Consider the following 22163-nt stretch of genomic DNA (forward strand, 5'->3'; position numbering starts at 1 on the left):
ACTGACTCTAGTAGAAAAGCATATTCCTCTGCCATTATAATTCAGCAGATTGCTTAATCTCTGTGGTGCAGGATAAAAGAATGTACTTGTTACTCAGTTACCTGATAAGCACATATAAAAGTACAGAGTATGTTCTGAAGTTATTCACAGTACATCATCATAAAGCTCTTCTGGGCACTCTAATGATTCATTTTTAGTGATCTCTCAAATGCCCCTTTCCACAGTTAACACTCAGATTTTATTAAGGTAGAAAGCAGGGACAAATGTCCACTCAAGTCCCAGCTCTCAAATTTGACTCTACTTGCACTACACTACCTACAGCTAAAGCTTTTTTAATGTTCTGTTCACCTCCCTAGAGTGGCATTTCAGCTAACAGAGTTCACAATCTTTCAGCCCTAAACACAGAAGGCTGCTATCTTCAAGTCATCCTAGGAATGTGCCAGATACCATCATTTCCCTCCTGTGATACAAAGAACCAGAAAGAGAGAGAGACCAAGAGAAGACCAACCTGATCAAGTTACCAAGAGCCCAGAATGCCCCTCTCAGGAGGTTAATCTTTGAACCGGTAAATGTTATAATTAGGAGCCTTGAAGTTGGGCTGAGGCTGGCCATTGAAATAAAGATCCTAAAAGAGAAAGTATGAATGGATCCCATCTCTTTCACCTAATAGTTTGACACAAGGGTCATGGTTTTTATGGAAAAGTATACAAAAATGAGTTGTTATGATATATGAGTCTCATTCCCACATCTCCTACAGAAGAAAAAAGGTGGTCGGAGAAATGCGTCTTCCCAATTTCACTTAGCTATGTTTCCGTACAAATTGTGAAAATTATGCAAATAACAATTTTGGCACCTTTGCTAGAGGAAAACATTATTAAATTATGCTCTAAGTATTTTGTCTGCTTTAGTAATTACTCTCATGTAACTGTAAATATAAATAGCTGTTATTCTGTTTAAATTTTTAATCATGCAAAATATTGTCACACAAAATGTCCTTCTGTTGCAGTCTAACTGGGATTTTCTTTTTTAAAATATCCATATTTAACTGAAGTGGACTATTTTTAGCGTTGTGAAGTGTTTTAGTAAAGATAGCTGGCTAACATCTCCGAATCCACAGGTCTTTCAAGTAAAGATATGGCCTTTATATTTGCAAAAAGAATTTCCTACAAAAGGCCATTTATATAAAACACATTTTTAACATTTTAAACTAAAACTAGCATATAATTAGTCTGCTTCCAAGAATGTATTAGCTACATTAAACCTATATTATATGTTTTAGTGTAGATCAATAATAACTAAAGGATTTTCTAACTTATTGTCTCTTTTATCATACTTTAATATTAAATGAAACATTAAATGTCAACTAAATAATTACCAATAATAAAATTTGTTGCAAGAAATAACAAAAAAGCAAAGTTCTATCTGTAACAGAAATTATTTCATTCCATTTTTAAGAGTTTTTACTTCATTATCAAATTTGCTATCTAAAACAAAAATAAGACAATATATTTTTATAACATAAAATGGTTGAGCAATCTTAATTCTTAAGATGGTATTGCTCTGTGAATTTATATCAGCAGATATCATTTCAAAGAGCAGAACAACAAAAAATATGTTTTGAATATTTCTTCCACTTTGCCAGCTATTGTAAAATGAAAACAAAAGAATATTTTAATAAAAGTGCAACTTTGAAACTGGCATTGTTAAATAGTGCAAAAAAAACCCCACAATAACTCTTTATCTTAAAAGATAGCCATCTCTATAATAATAATGTTAACTAAGATAACTAGCTAGAGATACATATCAACATGCCCTTTACGAAGTTTTTAGGAAGCTAGTGATAGTTACCTATAGAAAAAATGAACAATAGTATTATGGAGTTGATAACTGGTTTTAGGTGAATACTTTTTAAACCATTAGCACATCAAATTTGGAAGACATCTGTTAACTATTAGAAAACTATACTTTGAACATTTTTTTCAAATAATATTTTTATACAATAGAGTTTCCTAATCAAACTTTGAATTTTTGTTTAAGAAGCTTATAAATTAAATTGCTAGCACTTTAAAGGTAGCAATGATGCATTCAGATATTCCATTTATGATGATTGCTTTAAATAAATGTAGTGTCATTATTTGAGACCAAGCAGATATGTTTTGTAATAGAATGCAAACGAATATCTGCTACATATACATTAATAGCCCCAGAGAAACAAATAATGTGGCTACTTAATCAGAATAATCTAAGATAGCACAAGTTTATCATCATTCATATAGCCTATTCAGTAAAGAACAGCAGACACTGAGGCCCTATAAAGTACATGGAAAATGGAAATGATGGGTGTGAGGTTTCTTTGGGGGTGAGGAAAATGTCCTAAAATTGGCTCTGTTGATGATTGAACAACTTTGTGAATATATTAAAACCACTGAATTATAAGATTTTAGGGACGAATTGCGTAGTATGTGAATTATATCTCAATAAAGTTGTGTTTTTGTTTTTGTTTTTGTTTTTGCTTTTTTGGAGACAGAGTCTCAAGGCTGGAGGGCAGTGGCTCAATCTCAACTCATTGCAACCTCTGCCTCCTGGGTTCAAGCGAGTCTTGTGCCTCAGCCTCCCGAGTAGTTGGGACTACAGGTGTGTACCACCATGCCTGGCTAATTTTTTGTATTTTTAGTACAGATGGGGCTTCACCATGTTGGTCATGCTGGTCTTGAACTCCTGAGCTGAGGCAATTCACGCACCTCGGCCTCCCAAAGTGCTGGGATTATAGCACCTGGCCTTTTTTTTTAAAAAAAAAAAGCAAAAACAGATTTTGACCTCCCACTACAAACAAGCATGCTGGAAGAAATATAAAAGCCTAGTAGTTGAACTTGAAAGTATCCATAATCTTTTCTGAATTACTTCAAAACAATGTGATTTCAAGGCGACTTTCTAATATTGTCTTAGCACCCTGCCTGTGGACAAACATATGTACTCGAAAACATTTGAGATAGATATTATGCTGTTTATATTACAAAGATATGCATTATAGAATGTATATTGACTTTCATACTAAAATTAATCCTTCTCTACTCTCAATTCTATTGCATCACAGCAGAACCCTAGCCCAAATATTTGCTCTTCCAAGGCTTACATTAACACTCAGAACTCCAGAATACTTCCACAAACAGATACACACACACACACCCCACGACTACATTTCTACCCAATTAATGAAAGCTTCTTCAAGTCAAAAACCATATCTCTTTTTCTCATATCCTTAGAACTTTGTATAAGTTATGGGTATAGTTTGTGCCTGGGCTTTTATTAAAGGAATGGATGGAGGGCTCTCTTATTTCTTGGAATACGCTTTTATGCCTTGTGGGTTTATATCTAAAATTTGGAAACAGAAACTATCTAGAATGTTTGTCTCTAAGAGTTGTAAATTGGCCATAGAGTTGACGTGTCATAAATTTCAAAGGCATTAACTTGTAAGATACACTCCATGGAAGAAGCAACTTTATTGAAACAGACAATAAACAATAGGGGCCCTACATTTGGAAGAGTATCCTACATACTTTTCTAAATATCTGATATTTTTCTATTTCTGTGGGCAGCTGTACTACTTTGTACACTGGAGACTGGCTTCCGATGCAGTCCTTGTCCCTCCACCCTGCCTCTCCACTTCCTCCTCACATAGACACAGAAGCACATACTCATGGGGGGAAATGGTGATGTGATGGAAGAAGCACGAGTTTTGGAATAAAACAGATCTTGCGTTGAATTTTCAGATCTAGTTCATAAATATATATATATATATATTTTTTTTTTGAGATGGAGTTTCGCTCTTATTGCCCAGGCTGCAGTGCAATGGCTCGACCTCGGCTCACCGCAACCTTTGACTCCCAGGTTCAAGGGATTCTCCTGCCTCAGCCTCCCGAGTAGCTGGGATTACAGGCATGTGCCACCACACCCGGCTAATTTTGTATTTTTAGTACAGATGGGGTTTCTCCATGTTGGTCTCGAACTCCTGACTTCGGTAGATCCACCCGCTTCGGCCTCCCAAAGTGCTGGGATTACAGGCGTGAGCCACCGCGCCTGGCCTCTTATTTATATTTTTTAAGACTAGTTAAAGTGAACGAGTGTGAGTGAAGAAGAAATGAAGAAACCTGTGACTGGTTTTAATCAATTAGTTGTAAACACCACTGCACTTGGACCAGCCCCAGATCTATTCCTTATTGGTTGAGTATGACTTCAGTCAAGAGATTAACCCTCTGAACCTCAATTTCCTCATCTGTGAAATGGGAAAAATTACATATACCTGACAGGTTACCATACAAAATTAAATGAAATCATGAGAAAGAGCTATTACTTATTGTGTCTCCACTTTGTACCCAATGCTTTATACTTATTAACAAAGTTAAGGACTTCATACACAACATCTAGCCTTATGCAGTACCTGAAATAGCAAAGGTGCATCAATAAATGTTAGTTATTTCTTTTCTTAAAACGAACCAGTCTGAATGGATAAACAAACTGTGGTATATCCACATACTGAAATACTACTCAGCAATAGAAAGGAATAAACTACTGATACACCCAGCGTGGTACATTTTGAAATCATGCTAAATGGAGAAAGCCACACACAAAAGGTCACATACTGTATGATTTCAAATATATTAAATTGTAGAAAATGCAAACTTATACATAATGACCGAAAGCAGATCAGTGGTTACTTGAGGACACATATAGAGGGAGGGAGTGATTAAAAGGGGTATAAGGAAATTTTGGGGTAATGATGGAACGGTGTAGTATCATGATTATGGTGCTGGTCTCACAAGTGTATACAACTGCCAAAACTTATTAAATTGTATACTTTAAATGGGTGCAATTTTTTAATGTAAATTATACCTCAATAAAGTTCATAAAAATAATAAGCAAATCATAGTTAAATCATAAAAAACCTGCTATTTGGCATAAAACACATTTTGGTGGAAAGTATAGCATTCAATACAGAGATGCTGGAGTGGGAATTCTCCCAGTAATTGCAGCAAAGTTCTGAATGATTTGGGGCAGCTCTTGAAAGAAGCTGTGAGGAGAAGCTCAACATGATATTTATGAATGTGTTGACTGATACAATTTTCTTTAACTTCATAAAGATGTAAGGTGAGTGGTCAGAACGCACTTTGCAGATTTTACCAAAAAATATCTCCATTGTTCAAATCTCATTATAAGATATATGGTTAACAAAGAACTATCCAAGTTGCAAAAAAATAAAATACCAATAATAACTTGAAAGGTAATAAAAGTAATTCTTAATAAATTACTTTTTAAAACTTTCAGGAAATTCAGTCTTAACCCATTCCTACTAAGTAAAAGAAGATCTCATACCACACTGGAGATCTTAGACAATTTCAGAGGAAAACCACATCATTCATGAAAGATTGAGTACTCTCAAGATGAAGAATTAATGGAAAATATAGAAATAACATTAGCCCTTGCCAGCCAGCTCCATGCCTTCAGATAAACCCCTGAATCCACCATATAAAGATGAAACAGAAGTAACATCTGTGGAGCGTCTACTACATGCCAGTTTCGGCAGGCTTTATCTCAACCACAGGACAGTTCAGAGTTTGGTATTGTAATGCGTATTTAATATAAGCAGAAACTGAAGCTGGACAGGTTAAGAAACTCGCCTAAAGTCATATGTCTAGTTGATAATGCAGCTGGGTCTTGAATTCTAAATCCTGAACTCAAGTTCATGCTCTCTACTCACCACACAGACTCTATTCCCATACAGAAATGGAATTCATATTTTTAAAGGGTGGGTGAGAGGCAGGGCAAACAATGCCTTAAGGCTTTGAACCTGGATAAGTAGTCACTTACTATTGGCCAATTATGGTCAAGTGATCCATCTGACTTTTGAGATGTGTGACATTTGGCACATATTAGATAATCAATAAAGGTTAGTTCCATTTCATTCTCTTTTTCCTTCCTTCTTTCCCATTCACATAAGAAAAATGAAAAGAGAGTCACCACTGGTTGAAAAATACATTTGCTTTATACAAATGTCTTCCTTATTCTTCCACAACTCATATCTTAAATGGCACAAAAGCAAAGGGTCAGGTGTGCTACTACTAAGTGGGAAACATTTTCATACCTGATTGCCATCCATCTTTTTCTCCTAGAAAGGTGAGGAGCTGAAAGCCATGTAATTATTAGTTTGCCACGACATATCCCCATTCTCTATCATGAAGAAAGACAACTCGAAGGGCACCAATATGGCTTTATTCAGACCCTGTTAGCTAATACAACAGGAACTGTAAAGGTTTTTGTTTGAGAGGAAAAGTTGTTCAACCCTTTCCCAGGAAAGAAAGGAAGGGATTTGCTTTCTCAGTAGGTTTATTCATATACCTGTGGTAAACCAGCCTATGACAGAAGTAACGTCTTTTGCTGTAAGATCAGATCTAAGAGCTACCAATCAAATAGCAGTCCAACCTTAATATGCTGATACAGCAAATTTCCGGATCTTGATCACACTAGGCTAGGGAGTCATTCTTCTCAGTGATAAAGTCGGCGAATGCACTCTTGAGAAGATAACAAATTAAAAACTGGCTGACTCGACACGATTTGAGTGAGGAATTCATCGCTGACCCAGTAGAACACAATTTCTACCACCAGTCAGTAATCACTGGAGAGGGGCCAGCTTCACTTCATGGCTGTAAAACTCTTCCTAACAGAGGGTCTTGGCACAGTTAAAACATAACTGTCCGATTTACCTCATGCACATCTACTAAAGTTGGTAATGACTTCCTCAACTATTTATATTGTGAGTCATACTGTGTGTGAAGGTTCAAAGATTCCAAAGCAAATTTGGAGTTCCCAAAAGTGTTATATTATTTAAATGACCAAACATGTGAAAACAACTATATAACATAGAGAACTTTTTCATTTTGAAAATATATTTTAAAATCTATAGAAGTTCCACTAAGATATCTAGTTTTTCTGTAGTTGACATATTATTCTGGTGGGAGATGAAGTTGATATCCTCTACACATCAACCACAAGACATAATAGGAAGATGACTAGTGGACTAGTTATTGTGAGACTCACATTCTAAACTTTGAAACATGTGATCTTGGATTAAAATACCTCATATCTATATAATAATTTTTCAGCTCTCAATTCTTTTCAATTATGGATTACCACAACCAAGTACAGGGGCATAGACTATTGTCCCCATTTAACAGATAAAGCAAGTGAGGTTAATGTTTTCCTAACGTCTTGCCTTGCTTGTAGCACTTTCCATTACTTATGGTGTAGGATAGTATTAGGCTGAACCAGCTGAAATCACTAATATTTGACCATTTTTGATCTACCAAAATGGCAATTCCATAAAGCGTCATTTCCAGCTTTACTAGCAATTGTAATAAGGCTTTTCTTTTGCTTTTTCTGTTTTTCAATTTGCTTGTTTTTTATGTCTAGCCTCACTCCCACAAACTCCTTCAATTATATTCTCTTTCCATATTGACCAGATGAAAAAGATAAAGTAGAAATAAATTCTAAGAATGGAAGCCCCGACCTATGAGAGGTCACTGATTTTACACGTAGAAAACTTGCCAATGAAAAATCAGGAGGTGGGCAGACTGCATGTTTTTAACTGTTTTTTGTTTTGTTTTGTTTTTTGAGACAGGGTCTCTGTTGCCCAGGCTGGACTGCAGTGGAATGATCACAGCTCCCCACAGCCTCAACTTCCCAGGCTCAAGCAATCCTCCCACCTCAGCCCCCTGAATAACTGGTACTATAAGCATGTGCCACCACACCCAGCTGATTTTTAAAACGTTTCTGTAGCGATGGCATCTCCCTATGTTGCCCAGGCTTGCCTCCAACTTGTGAGCTCAAGTGATCCTCCTGTCTCAGCCTCAAAGTGCTAAGATTATAGGCTGAGCCACCATGCCCAGCATAACTTTGTGTGTTTTTAAAGAGGGATGTAGAAAGAAGCCTGTTGGTGATATTTAGAAAAAGGAAGTATTCCTGTCAATTCTAATTTCAAATTTCAACGACAGTAATTAGCATTGAGAAATGATTAGCTTACATTCTATTATATGCCCCTGGAGAAATTTTCACTCTAAGTGTTTTCTACAATAACGACAGCATTAATACAAAATAATATTTATTGAGCACTTACTCTATTTCAGACACTCTGCTAAACACTTTATATGAATTCCTTTGTTTAATTCTCATCATTCTATGAGGGTTGACATCTTCCACACGAAGAAACTAAAGCTTAGAGATGTGGAGCAATTTGCCCAAGGTCTTACAGGTAACAGTGGCAGAAACAGGGTTCACATCAACTGACTGCATCCTGTGATGGCTATCTCTGAGACTTCAGAGTCCATCAGTCCGGAATTTCCCATTCTCCTATAAAACCTCATAACATTTCCATACCCTATTGAGTAATTCATGCCAAGATTTTGAGGACGATCAACTTAAGACAATAGGAAATTTACATTGACTATGAACGTAAGCATCCTGGGGACAGGCACTGGGTTTTTCCCATCTCTCCTCACTCCTAGCACATAGAACGGTGCCTCGCACATCATAGGCACTGATGAAATACTTGTTAAAAATGTAATAAATATAATTCTTCCCTGTGTGTGTGGTTTTTTCCCCCCCCACCTCCTAGAGCCTCACTTTCAACTGTTTTCCTCATGAGAATGTGGAGAGCTCTCAACATTAAACAACATTACTCGACTTTGGAAACCTTCCACCACTGCCACAGCCACCACCACCTTCAGCCTTGCTGTATGCAGTAAGATTGATTCATCTCACTGACCAAAATGTGATAAAAGAACGCCAACCACAGAGGTGGAGAGACCACTCCTTCTCCTTGAACAAATGCTGCTTTCTGATGCCCCTGATTGCTTTTCTTTTCTCGCTAAGGTTCACTAAGTACTGACAGCTCGGCCCTGGTGAATATGGGTCAGGTTTGTAATGCAACAGCTCCACCCCTTTCATTACCATGGAATCAGTTAACAATCCTGCTAGTTCTACCACAAAAAATAAAGTAATTGGTCCCAGTGGTTATTTAGGTGCTGCGGAAGTCTTAAAAACACTATTATCTCCCGTAGTGATTTGCTAGCCTTTCCATACTCCAAGCAGCACATTGGGACTTCTAAATTACATACCATAATTGACATAAAATATCTGTCCCATCAGTGAATATCTTTATTAGCATCAAAATCACTCACAACTAGTGTTCCTCAATGTTATGAAACATAACTTGTTCTAGGTGTTGCTTTACTAATTAGTCAGGATGAGCCCGAGGAAGAAAATCTGGGTCATGTTAAATTAATTGGAATGAGCATGAAAATTAGCAGAGCAAACTGCATCAATTTTCTATAGAGAGTCTTTCTTCATGTTGAGAATAAAAATGGATATTATGAGGCATTAACCAAACTGCCTTCTGTGACTGCCAAGAGGTGTGTTACAGTAGCCCAAAATATCATGCTCGCAGATTTTCAGAAGTTAATGAGACATTTCCAGGAATGGTAAATACATGGTGTTAAAATGGGTGTGCCTCTGATGGGAAAATGCCAAGTCATTTCATGTTTATTCAGGCATAACAAGCTCTTCAAAATGAGCATAATTTAAGAGGTGAATAGTGCAAAGAGGGCTAACATTCAACTAATTTTCCTTCAGAAAGAAAAGATTAAATTGAACAAAAAAAATGAATTAAGAGGTTTACAAATCAACAAGTCAGCCACCAGGACGGCAGCTTCGCCTGAGCACCGGCTCCGCAGCCCCCGCCAGAAAGTTTTCGAAACATGTCCCGAAGGCAGGGAACAAAGCGAGCAGAACTGATTACAGTCCCGCTCACCGCCTTGTGTCTCAACTCTGTTTGGCTTCCTAATGAGCTCACTAAAAACCTAATTCATCTCCCATAACCCTCCTCAGCCCTCCTTGAAATCCACCATTATGGAAATTATAGATGAAACATTTCCAGGCTGGGTTCAAACCAGTGTGTCTTCAACAGGCGGGGGCCCTGACCCCCACCCTGGGCACAATGGAGCAGGGTCCAGCTCCGAACCGCTCCCGCGGCAGCTTCCAGAATAAAGAGGCCGAGCTAGGTTAAAGACTCTTTCTCAGGGTGACAATGATTTCCGCCTTAAGGCCCTCCCTCCCATGAATGTGGGAATTTCGTGGGTTCCACAGTACATAAGACACAAATTGTAATGCAGGAGAGGAGAAACGCGTTGTACTAATGACAAATAGCTGAAACAGGCTAATGTGAATTCCCAGCCTGTTCATGAGGAAACTCCCCGGGTTCCTCATTACATGGAGTCAAATCCTCACGGCACCTAGCCTGTAACTGAAAGAGTACTGAATTGATGGATCCTTAGTTTAAAATGCAGCTGTTTTATTCTGCTTTAGTAATTAATTCTTTTTCCAATACTCTATTGATTAAGCGTAGACCCTGATAAAGTTCAAACTGAGAAGAATCTCTCGTGGCGTCCTTAGTTGCTCGGGAGAGTCAATGAAAACTTCCTACAATTCCACCTGCCTCCTCAGAGTGCTGATCCAATGAACAGAACAGTTTTTTTCTCATAAATTAGTCAGGCCATGTGGAGCTGTATTAGCTGATCGTTGCTTTTGTCTCTCTACTTGCTGACTTGCTTTTCAGTTTTGCTGGCCTTTGTGCTGTCACACACAAAGTCGGAGTGCAGCTGCCATTCTGAACCCAAACCAAGGTAAAGAACAATTCATACAAACTACATTTTTTCCCCATTTTATAAAGCTGCAACTCCCTGAGCAGTACAGGGCTCAGTGGGGCCTCCTGGGACCCAACTAGCTGAGAAATCAGTGCTAAAGCATGCAGACATATTGTGGAACTGAAATAAATAAATAAATAAATGAAGTAACCTATTTTTTTCAAGGCTTTACCAGGCTTTTTTGTCTTTTTCCCCCCCCGGTTGAATTTGTGCTACCCTATTTTCAGCAATGCTAAGCTCTCTATTTTGCTTTCATAGGGAACATCATGGAATGACAGAGGACGGGGCAAAGAGAGTAATCAAGAGACCAAGACTTGTATCCTGTGCTGGTCAGGTGGCATCAGAGAGTTACAGAACGCCTATTAACCACACGGGCGTGGAGTGTAACCATATATAAATGGCCATTATAAACACAATGGTATTTAGTAATAAGAGGAATCACCAACATGGTGCTCCTTTTCAAAGGGTCACATGTACCAGGGATCAATGTTGGTGAGTAAAACAAGCACGATAACAGAAAGTTTCTCAGGTTACAGCCCTGCACAATGGATTTTTGTTCCTACGAAGATCATCGCTACTGGGAACGCTTTTACAGCAATGGACTCATTCTCCTCTCCCTACTCCCCCCACACCCACCTAAGGCCCCTAAAGGAAACGTGCATGGGCTTAATTCCCTGCCTGAAAACAGGTCAAGACGTGGGTTCTAGCCCACGAGCTGGTGGGGAGAACAACTGATTTCTCCAGTCACTTGCAACATACATTTATAGGAAAACTCACATTATTTTTCACTCTGTTACACAGGGTGGGAGTAATAGTAAAGGTCTGGAATAATTTTAGGAAACCCTCTCGAGTTTTTATCATCTGACACGACAGTCAAAGCGAAAACCAAGCTAGATCCTGTGAGCAGAGAAGCTGGGGCTGTTTTCCATGTTCTCTCCTGGGCCAGGGCTGGGAGTACATTCCCACCTTCACAGCATTCCTTCCTAGGTCAAAAGGTCATCTCTCACAGACGTCTCCAGCAGACACTCAGTTGTCAAAAGGTTGTATCATGTGATCTGTGCTGCACCACTGTGCAGCTCTTTCCTCATTGGGCAACAAACTTTGCAGGTCTAAATGATTTCTGCATTAAAAATGTGTTTTCCTCTTTCTATCACCACTTGTCTCTTTAATTTCAAAACAATGAGGACAGCAGTGGGCACCAAATTCATCAGCAAAGGCTCCACAGATCACTTGGGTCAAGATTCCACCACTTTTACTGGGCATATTATGAGGAAAAATAACTGCTAGAGGACATGTTGATTTCCTGCATTTCCAAAGAAAACAGAGGTGACCCTTTTCCAGGGGATTTCTTTCAAAAGGAAAACCCCATTTCTAAAGCAAACATACATATTTTGAATAAATACAAAATTACAAACAGAAAAAAAAAATCTAAAAGAATTCTGTAGGAATCATTAAAAAATTAAGGTAACTTTTTTTGATTAATGCATATATTCAGTTGTATTTAAATGACCAACAATGTACATAGTGGATGACAAGGTACAAAAACAAAAACGAGGAGATAAGTTTATTCGCCCAGTGCCCAGAACTGATGCAAAGTTTGCCCTCAGTGATCTGTAACATGCAAAAGGTCCCGGTTACTAGGGGAGCAGACTGCTTTTTAATTTTTTTAATTTCCTGCTGCCCAGATGAATAACACAACAATTTTCTCATTGTCGTGGATTGTTACTTAGAGCAGCTTGAAGCTCTCACATGCAATCCAGAATGAGTCATTTATTTCTAGAAGGGAGTCAAACGAGTCTATCAACATTGCTTCTATTTATAAATTATATATTTAAGAGTAAAGTAAAATAGTCATGGCTGACATGTTACATATGGGAGAACAAGAATTAGAGGCGCTTTCAATTATTTGGCCTAGTACTAAGCAATAGAAACTAAGGACACTGATAATTTCTGTAAAGCTAAGCATTACGTGCATTTGTTTATTCAAAAAAGCTTAATTAAATATCCTCAGAAATGGGATCCAAGTTATTACACGTCTTTAGGATACTGAGGCTTGCAGATAAATAAAATTTTCCTAAGTGTACTGTCTTCTTCTTCTTCTTCTTTTTTTTTTTTTAATTAAAAAAAGTACTTTTAGGCCAGGTGTGATGGCCTGGTCAACACAATGAAACTCCATCTCTACCAAAAATACAAACATAAATTAGCTGGGTGTGGTGGCACACGCTTGTAGTCCCAGCTACTCAGGAGGCTGAGGCATGAGAATCGCTTGAGCCTGGGAAGCAGTGGTTGCAGTTTGCTGAGATCATGCCACTGCACTCCAGCCTGGGTGACAGAACGAGAGTCTGTCTCAAAAAAAAAAAAATTTTTTTTAGAAACAGAGTCTTGCTGTACACAGGCTGGAGTGCAGTGGCATGATCATAGCTCACTACAGCATCCATGAGCTATGATAAGGGCCTCAAGTGATCTTCCCAAGTAACTAAGGCTATAGGTGCATGCCACCAGGCCTGAGTAATTTTTAAATATTTTGTAGAGCTGGGGGTCTTGCCATGTTGCCCAGACTAGTCTTGAACTCCCGGCCTCAAGTGATTCTCCCATCGCAGCCTCCCAAAGCACTGGGATTATCGGCATGAGCAAACTCTCTAAGAGGTACACTTTTCAAAATTCATTTTTGGGCTTTGACATAAAGTCTTTTAGCTACGTTGGATTAACAGGCACTGACAAAGATACATATTCTTAAGAACGTATATAGTTTTGTTTGGTATAATCTACAAACTTTAAGGACTCTGGTTCCATACACTTTCCTTAGGGTAGGTATTTCAGTGTTCTACAAACCGTGTTATGGAGTGTTCAATTAAGCACATATTCTACGTTGACACTTCAGTTCCAGGAAGTAACTGTGTGCCATATTTGCCAGTTTAGTATCTGTAACCCCTGAACATGTGCTCTCTACTTTTCCTGGGGTGTCTGGAAGGTAAGTTAGGAATAAAAAATTATGACACAGACTCAAAAAGAAAAAAAAAAAAAAACTACATGAGGGAAGAAATTGGTTTCTGAACTTTTCAAAGAAGACTGGGTGGGATCCAGCTAAACAAGGTGAATAAAAAACATGTTTATGATCTCATAATGATTCTAAGCTCATCACCATTTCTGTTACTGTGAATCTGATGCTTGGCATTTGGCATCAGCTACAGAGTGCAGGGATTCAGTGCAATTCTAACAATTGTAGAGAATGGCCCTAAAAATAAGAACTTGTGGGCTGGAATCATGTTTTATCTGCCAAGGGAATCTGGGAAGGAAAATAGGTGTCTAATAATGAAGTGGTATGAATTCAATTATCATCTACTTTGAGGGTATCACACACTTGGCAGCCTTATCAATCGAGGAAAGAAATTAACCAAAAAGTTAAGAACTCTCTATGAAGAATATTGATGCAGTTAGTAATTTTAAATAGGCATGGTTAGGTCCTGTACAGATTTGTAATCTGATCCTCACAGGGGTGTGACTACCAAGGCTGCATTTTTCATCCTGTGGTATTACCTTACTTGAATATAGGACTCCAGCTCTAGATATTCCATCTATAAAGTCAAAATAAACCTTCTCACTGGATGCACACAAATATTCTTCTAAGTGTGGCAGTGAAGAAGGGGTCAAACAGATGGAAGATGGGGGTTAAAGGGATTGGGACACCTTCTTGAAAGGCGTCATGTTAGAGTACTGTAATAGACCAGGTGCCCTAAGAGAAGGTCATAGAGGCTGGCAGAAGTGTTTAAGGGCAGAGATAGCTAATTACATTTCACCCAGGAAATAGACTAGTTTCTATAATCCGTAAAATACTACACAAAACAATGACTGCACTCGTATTTATAAAATATCTTTAACATACAGGTCTCTAGGGTAAAACTACCAGACTACTAAGATGAGGGTTTGTAGTTGCAGAGGTGGCCACACTAACAATTTACACATTAAGAACATCTTCAGAAGTAGCTGGTTACCATGTCTACCTTGTTAAGTCATTCATTAGGGGCTTGAGCTAGCATCAAATCTTTCAATACTTGCATTTAACACTTCAAAAAATCTGAAATGACAAAATTATCTCTTGAAATAAATTATACAAGGAGGCAGGAATTCTGGACTTTTGGGGAGATGGTTGTAGAAACTAAGATTTACAGTCACCAAACCAGTTTTTCTGAAACCCTTTTCAAAAGTATAGCCTTTCCTCTTAACTTTCAAAATCTGGATATCTTCCTATCAATAAAATGGCAGCCATAAAACATCTTAAAAGAACTTTTCAAAAAACCTTAAAACTGCTTGAAAAAAGCAGACAGGATATTTTAAAAATTAATATAATTTTAAAATTTCAAAATAAAATGTTTTATTTCTTCAAGTAAATTTCTTAGGGGAAATTATAGCTAGACCAGAACTTGGAGCTCCTGACACTCCAGTGTCAGCCACCAGCTCAGAAGCCTACTAAAGGTTTTCACGCTGCCTCAGGAGCAACAAGTTATAATAAAAGACTTGAGAACTTTCTGCAGATTCAGGTGCCCAGGGTAAGGCAGTGTGACCCATGACTCACTGCTCTCTGATCTCCAGGCTAATACAATTTGCATGTGGCACTGACTTGACAACCTAGTCCTCCCTCTTACTGATTCCCTTGGCATAATTTCAATGCCCAGCCTAGGAACAGCAGGGGCCTAAGTATCATTACAGTGTGACAGATTCTGACTTATTTTCTTTTTTTTTTTTTTTTTTTTTGAGACGGAGTCTCGCTCTGTCACCCAGGCTGGAGTGCAGTGGCGTGATCTCAGCTCACTGCAAGCTCCGCCTCCCGGGTTCACGCCATTCTCCTGCCTCAGCCTCCCGAGTAGCTGGGACTACAGGCGCCCGCCGCCACGCCCGGCTAAGTTTTTGTATTTTTAGTAGAGACGGGGTTTCACCGTGTTAGCCAGGATGGTCTCGATCTCCTGACCTCGTGATCCGCCCGTCTCGGCCTCCCAAAGTGCTGGGATTACAGGCTTGAGCCACCGCGCCCGGCCTCTGACTTATTTTCTTAGAGAACAAGAAGGATTGCTAAAGTAGGCCAAGAAAATCATTTGTGAATGCCCCTCCTTCTATGTCAAAACTTGTAACGAACAGTAGAAATCAATAAAGTTTTAGTTGCAAAAATATAAGGCCACAGAAGGGATGGTATACTCCAAGGATGTAGTCAAAGAGGCAGAAGGGGAGGTCTTTCACAAAGAAGACTGAAACATACAACTTTACTGTCTTCTTCCTTTGTCAATGATCTTGTCCTAGGATCATGGAGATTGAACAGGCCAGTATTTAAATCAAAACAAACATCCATGCTCATCCTCTACAACTTCCCAGGAGAAATTCCAATCAGATCCTTCACAAATTCTAATTTTATCCTAGTGAGGGCAACTATCTGGCATAAAATTTACATATAAGGACCCCTGAAGAATTTAACCAAATTTACCTTCTCCTGTTGAATTCTGTTATACGCCATAAGTTTTTGGAATGTATTTTTAAAAATTGGAAACCAGTGATTTCTGTGCCTTAATCATCATCCTGTTCATCAAGATCAGTAGCTTAGAAAACTTTGTTGACTTGATACTTGAAATGGTATCAGAGAAATGTTGAAGGGCTCTATGCCTCAGGGATGGGGTAAGATGTCTCTTCAGTATGGCAATTCCAAACTATCAGTAATTTTCTAAAACTATATACGACATTACAAGCCTGTCACCAAATCAATACCTATAGGGTAGATTTTTAGAAAAGAGCTGATCTCCATTACCATTATGACCTTCAAAGCGTCAAAAAAACTTTACTGAAATGTCCAGGAAATACCAAAACCTACCTGAAGCTTTCAGAATGGGAGGGAACATCTCTAGCCTGTATTTTAGGTCTGACAACAGGTATCTGAGAGCATTTTTTTTTTTCTTTTAGAGACAAGGTCTCGCTATGTTGCCCAGGCTAGACTCAAACTTCCAGACTCAAGTGATTTTCCTGCCTCAGCCTCCCAAGCAGATGGGATGACTGGCGTGCACTACCGTGCAGGACTGCTAGGTATCCGACATCATTTGACAACTTTTCTTGTAGACAGGGTGTGGTACCCTGGTTAAGTGTCTGGATTTGGGGGTTAGATAGGCCTGATTTATTTATTTATTTATTTATTATTTATTTATTTATTTATTTATTTATTTATTTGAGACGGAGTCTCGCTCTGTAGCCCAGGCTACAGTGCAGTGGCTGGATCTCGGCTCACTGCAAGCTCCGTCTACCGGGTTTACGCCATTCTCCTGTCTCAGCCTCCCGAGTAGCTGGGACTACAGGCGCCCGCCACCTCGCCCGGCTAGATTTTTGTATTTTTTAGTAGAGACGGGGTTTCACCGGGTTAGCCAGGATGGTCTCGATCTCCAGACCTCGTGATCCGCCCGTCTCGGCCTCCCAAAGTGCTGGGATTACAGGCTTAAGCCACCGTGCCCGGCTGATAGACCTGATTTGGAATCTTAGTCCCACCACTTTCTAGATATTCCAGGTAAAGAGAAGTTTCCTAGTCTCTCTAAGCCTCAGTTTTCCCAACTGAAAAACCCACACAAGGTTATGAGGATTAAATTGTACTAAATGTATAGTACAATATCGGGCATAGAGTAGCTGTCAAGCATTAGCTATAATAATGATGATAATCTTGCTATTGCTGCCATATTTGGGTATATATATCATAGGTACTTTTCCTTGATCTAGCACTTTTTTCTGTCCATCAATGGTAATAATCAAATAGAAATGAGTCTCAGATTACGATAAAGCTAGTATCTGGAAAGATCATGACTGAATTCCAGAGAGCACTCTTTAAAATTTTTAAACAAGAAATTAGTTCACATATCACATTAGTTTTCTCCTTCCTAATAGCATATGGCACTATAAAGAAGCCGTGAAAAATGAATTAATATAAAGAGAAAATATTTCTTCACCAATGCGTGTTAAGCTGCAAGATCTGTATTGAAATTCTTGCTTGCGTCAAATAGTTCTTAGGCTCAAATGGTCAAGATTTGAAACAAAACGATTTTTTTTTTGTCCCCTATATGAAAAACTTGATCAGAAGAATTTTATGGTGGGTCAGGTAGTGATATGCGAAGACAGCATTTAGTCTGTAAAAGCAAAAACTAAATAGAACTTAAGGTCCAGTGATAACTTACACGTTATCTCAACCAAAATAAAATAACACATATTAAAACTTAAGATATCAAAAGAGAGAAAATACCTCATTTGTGTCTCCATACAATATATCAAATAAACAGAAAACTAGGAAACTAAAGATGTCTTTGTACATATCCACTTATTTTCAGGACAGAAAACAAACTACCAATGCAGACACTACATTAGTATATAATGCTGATAAGAAATCTCTGTTTTTCTTTTGTATATTTACATAAAAACATATTTACAACACAAATAGGTAGTACTACATATGTCCCCAATTGTAAACATAAAACTATATCATTTATAAAAGTTTAAAATAAAGGACATTATGAATAATATTAGCAATCCTTATAGAAAACAACACAATAAAACATATTTACACAGGCAAAGTGAATTGATTAGTTAAATTTAGGCTAATTTCTTACTGCTATGCAAAATGAAGTACTATTTTTGATTTTCATTAGTCAAAATAATTGAATAATTAGTCAACTTTCAAATTAATTTTAACTATGTAGACACCATCGGCATTGTCCTAGAACTTGAGCAAAAGAAGGTTATAAGAACACTTACGCATGGGAAAATGGATTGGATTGGAGTATCAAAAGCCATTGTCTTTAAGAAATCCTGAAACTCTATAGGTTTTAAGAAAGTCAGGATTAACTTCTCTTTAAACCACAAACCCAACCCAGTGAGTAAAAAATCAACAACTACAACATTTCTAAAGAGGGAATAAATTATCTATTGTCCGGTATCATTTCTTAGGCAACTAATTCCCACTGAAATGTTGAGCCAAAAATAACTCGATATTTTCAAAATGTGCTTTTTAGATCTTTAGCACAGAAAACTTTGAACATAGGATACTACATGATTTTGAAATTATGCCGTAATATCATTCTCATTCCTGTGATCACTCATGATGGAATATTTCTCAGAAGTTTTCAAGATCAGGTCAACTAGAGATTAGAAGTACTTACATAGTCTCAATTCAAACTATGCCCTTTCAAAAGGGCATAATGTAAATTCTGGAAGCCCTTAGGTAGGTGGCAGTTTAAGCACTTTATACAGTGAACTGCTGGCAATCAAACGTAAGGTCACAGCATCTAGACATGTGGCTTCATGCTTTTGACACTACTATAGGCACTGGGATACATCTCTGGAGATTTGTCAGGGACAACCCTGGAAGTCAAGAACTAAAGAGAGTGTCAAGAAATTCTTTAGAGGAAAAATACTGCCAAAGAGATGAGAAAGAGCCCTGATTGGCTCCTTTTTATTTTGTAGTCGGGCAGAAAATAACTCTCTCAGAATCCTGAGGATACCTTTAAGTAATTCCAGAGCTCTGAAGAATTTGAACAACACGTGCGACTGACACTGTGGTTTGAATATTGCAGGAGCACCTTTCAATTAAAGAGTGTGGTTTTATTTTACTGCTTCAGTATTTCAAGCCAGATAAAAACAAGATGCTAAGCCAATTTATAACAAAAAAGAAATCACCTTCGCTTCATTTTTAAAGCCCATCTAGAGGACACTTCTGGTAGGCTGCAGAGGTGATGAAGTGGTGTTGGCGAGCAAATTAAAAAGAAAATTGAAATGGGCAGCTTTGAGAAAGTCCTTTTTTATTCACACAAAAGTATCTTTTAAAAACCCACGATATAAAATATTCACTAACTCTTCAGTTTTTTGATCTAGTTGGATGTGTTAGTAATGGAATTGGTAGACTTTCTTGGGGTAGCAGATCTTACTATTTCCAAAGTCAGTGGATGTTTGATGCAAAGAGCAAATGCTAAAACACAAATAAGCATTTTTACTTATATATAAGTTGAGGACTATGACATAGGAGTTTTGGAAAGTCCCACAAGAAAAGCAGTCTCATTATCTTCGCCTTCAGCACCTTATTCAACACAGTATTCTTTGCCATTTCTAAGAACACGGAGAAGATAACTAAACCTTTAGAATTGTCAGTTTAATTTCTAACGGCTCTCTTTTCTAATCAAAGTGACCCTATGGATCTAACCAACGTAAATTGGAAAATTTTTTTTTAAATTGGTTTTTCAAAGTGTAAATCACTGATTTAAAAAATCACTAGCAAGAGGCTTACGATGGCTCAGGCTCCAGTTTAACTTGAAGAAATAAAAATAAAGGGTTGTAATAAAGAAATAATAGAAGGGTGGCAGCCTTTTGATTAGAGAAATGACATGAGGGTTTTAATGACTTTCTCAGGACAGTCACTTGCCTTAATTAAATTTTACATCATTTGTGAACTGAATACGTTTTACGCAAAAGGTAAAGAACATGAAAATTTTAAATGGCCTTGGCTTCATTCTTCTGCTTCCTCTTTCTATAATGACAGTCAAGTAACTGACCCTCTCCAAGGCCAGGCCACTTCATCTGGAAAATGGGGATAAATCTGAAAGATTCTGGGGGAATCAAACAAAAATTTATGCAAAAATGCATTAGAAACCTACATTAAGAAATGTAAAACTAAATATACAGTATTCCTTTGCAGACATAACTCAAGTTTTAAATAATATCATTTGAGAATTAATAGATACAGCATGTTAGAGTTGGAGGAAACTTAGAAATCCCCTAACATCCTCATCACACAGAAATGTGAGTCCATGAGAGCTTAAAGAGATAATGATAATATTAACAGCAACTAACTGTATTTTTTGTAGAGATATAGTCTCACTCTGTTGCCTGGGCTGGAGTGCAGTGGTGTGATCATAGCTCACAGCAACCTCAAACTCCTGACTGATCAAGGGACCCTCCTGCCTCAGTCTCCTAAGGAGCTGAGACTACAGGTGCATGCCATTGTGCCCAGCTAACTTTTTTGGTTTTTTGTAGAGATGGGGTCTTGCTTTGTTGCCCAGCCTAGTCTCGAATACCTGGCTTTAAGTGATCCACCTGCCTTGGCCTCCCAAAGTTCTGGGATTAGATGAGTCACCATGCCCAGCCAGCAACTAACTTTTTTTTTTTTTTCCTTGTTTGAGACAGGGTGTCACTCTGTCACCCAGTCTAGAGTGCAGTGGCATGATCTTGGCTCACTGCAACCTCCGGCTCCTGGGATCAAGCAATCCTGTCTCAGCCTCCCAAGTAGCTGTGATTACAAGCATGCGCCATCATGTCTAGCTAATTTTTGTATTTTTTGTAGAGACAGGGTTTTACCACATTATCCAGACTGCAGCAACTAACTTTTAACAGATGGTTATAATGTGCCAGGTATACATTATCACCTTATGCCTTCCACCAAATTCCTTTACCAGGTAAAAGCCTAGTTTACAGGTAGTAAAGAGTGGAACCTTGTCCAGGCTCTCCCACCCTGATGTCTGAGCCCATAACCTTCAGGCCTCCTAAAGCTGCCCCACGTCACACCTCCAACTGAGCTGGGGCTAACTAGAAGGCCCACATTCAGACTCTGGTCTGCTGAGCTCACTTTCTTCTGGTCTTTAGGCAGAAAACAGAAATCAGAAATTTCCAAAAAAAAAAAAAAAAAATTATAATGGGACAGCATTTGACTGAGTGCCAAATCATGGTACACAGGAAACTGAGAATTTTGACCTCATACTTCTCCCAGATTTGTAGCCCTCTCCTGAGACTCCTTCTCCTACAAACCCTGCCCATGTTTGTATGTCTCTGTTATAAAACAAACAAACAAAAAAACAGAAGAAAATAGAGAAACAAAGTGTCTTGAGCTATTGTTCTCTTGTTTTAGGAAATCATATTATACTGTATCCTGAAATAGAAATTTATAGAAAGTGATAAGTGATGTGGCTTAAAGTTCAAGCTATGGAACCAAAACTAATAAAGCTGTGGTCATATGCATATTATTATCACTTAATTGCTATTATTATTATTCCCATTTATGGAGCATATTGTATTACAGATGCCCAACCCAGCACATAGATCTTCAAATATATTATCTAATTTCATTCTCACACCATTTCTATGAGATAGATACGGTTAGCTCCATTTTAGAAATGAGGAAATTTAGGCTTAGACGAGTTAAATCAGTCACCAGAGGTCACATTGCATGTGGGAGTCAGAATTCAGACTTAGGTCTAACTCCAAATTTCATGCTCTTAAGAACAAAGTTCTGAGCATTTGAGTTTTGAATTATAATCTCTCTATAAAGCGTGCAATCACTTCCCTTAAGTTTGCAGGAGTTGGAGGATTCTCAAGACATGACTTTGTATCCTGCTTTCTTGTACCTATGACTAC

General features: G+C 38.1%; 1 protein-coding gene across 6 annotated transcripts in view; it reads right to left on the bottom strand.

The window, feature by feature from the left end:
• The window catches only part of MEIS2 (Meis homeobox 2), a 218376-nt gene that overhangs the window by 162735 nt on the left and 33478 nt on the right, over window positions 1-22163 (bottom strand). The window lies entirely within an intron of this gene.

This window comes from Theropithecus gelada, chromosome 7a (assembly GCF_003255815.1).
Source record: "Theropithecus gelada isolate Dixy chromosome 7a, Tgel_1.0, whole genome shotgun sequence".
Lineage (NCBI taxonomy): Eukaryota > Metazoa > Chordata > Mammalia > Primates > Cercopithecidae > Theropithecus > Theropithecus gelada.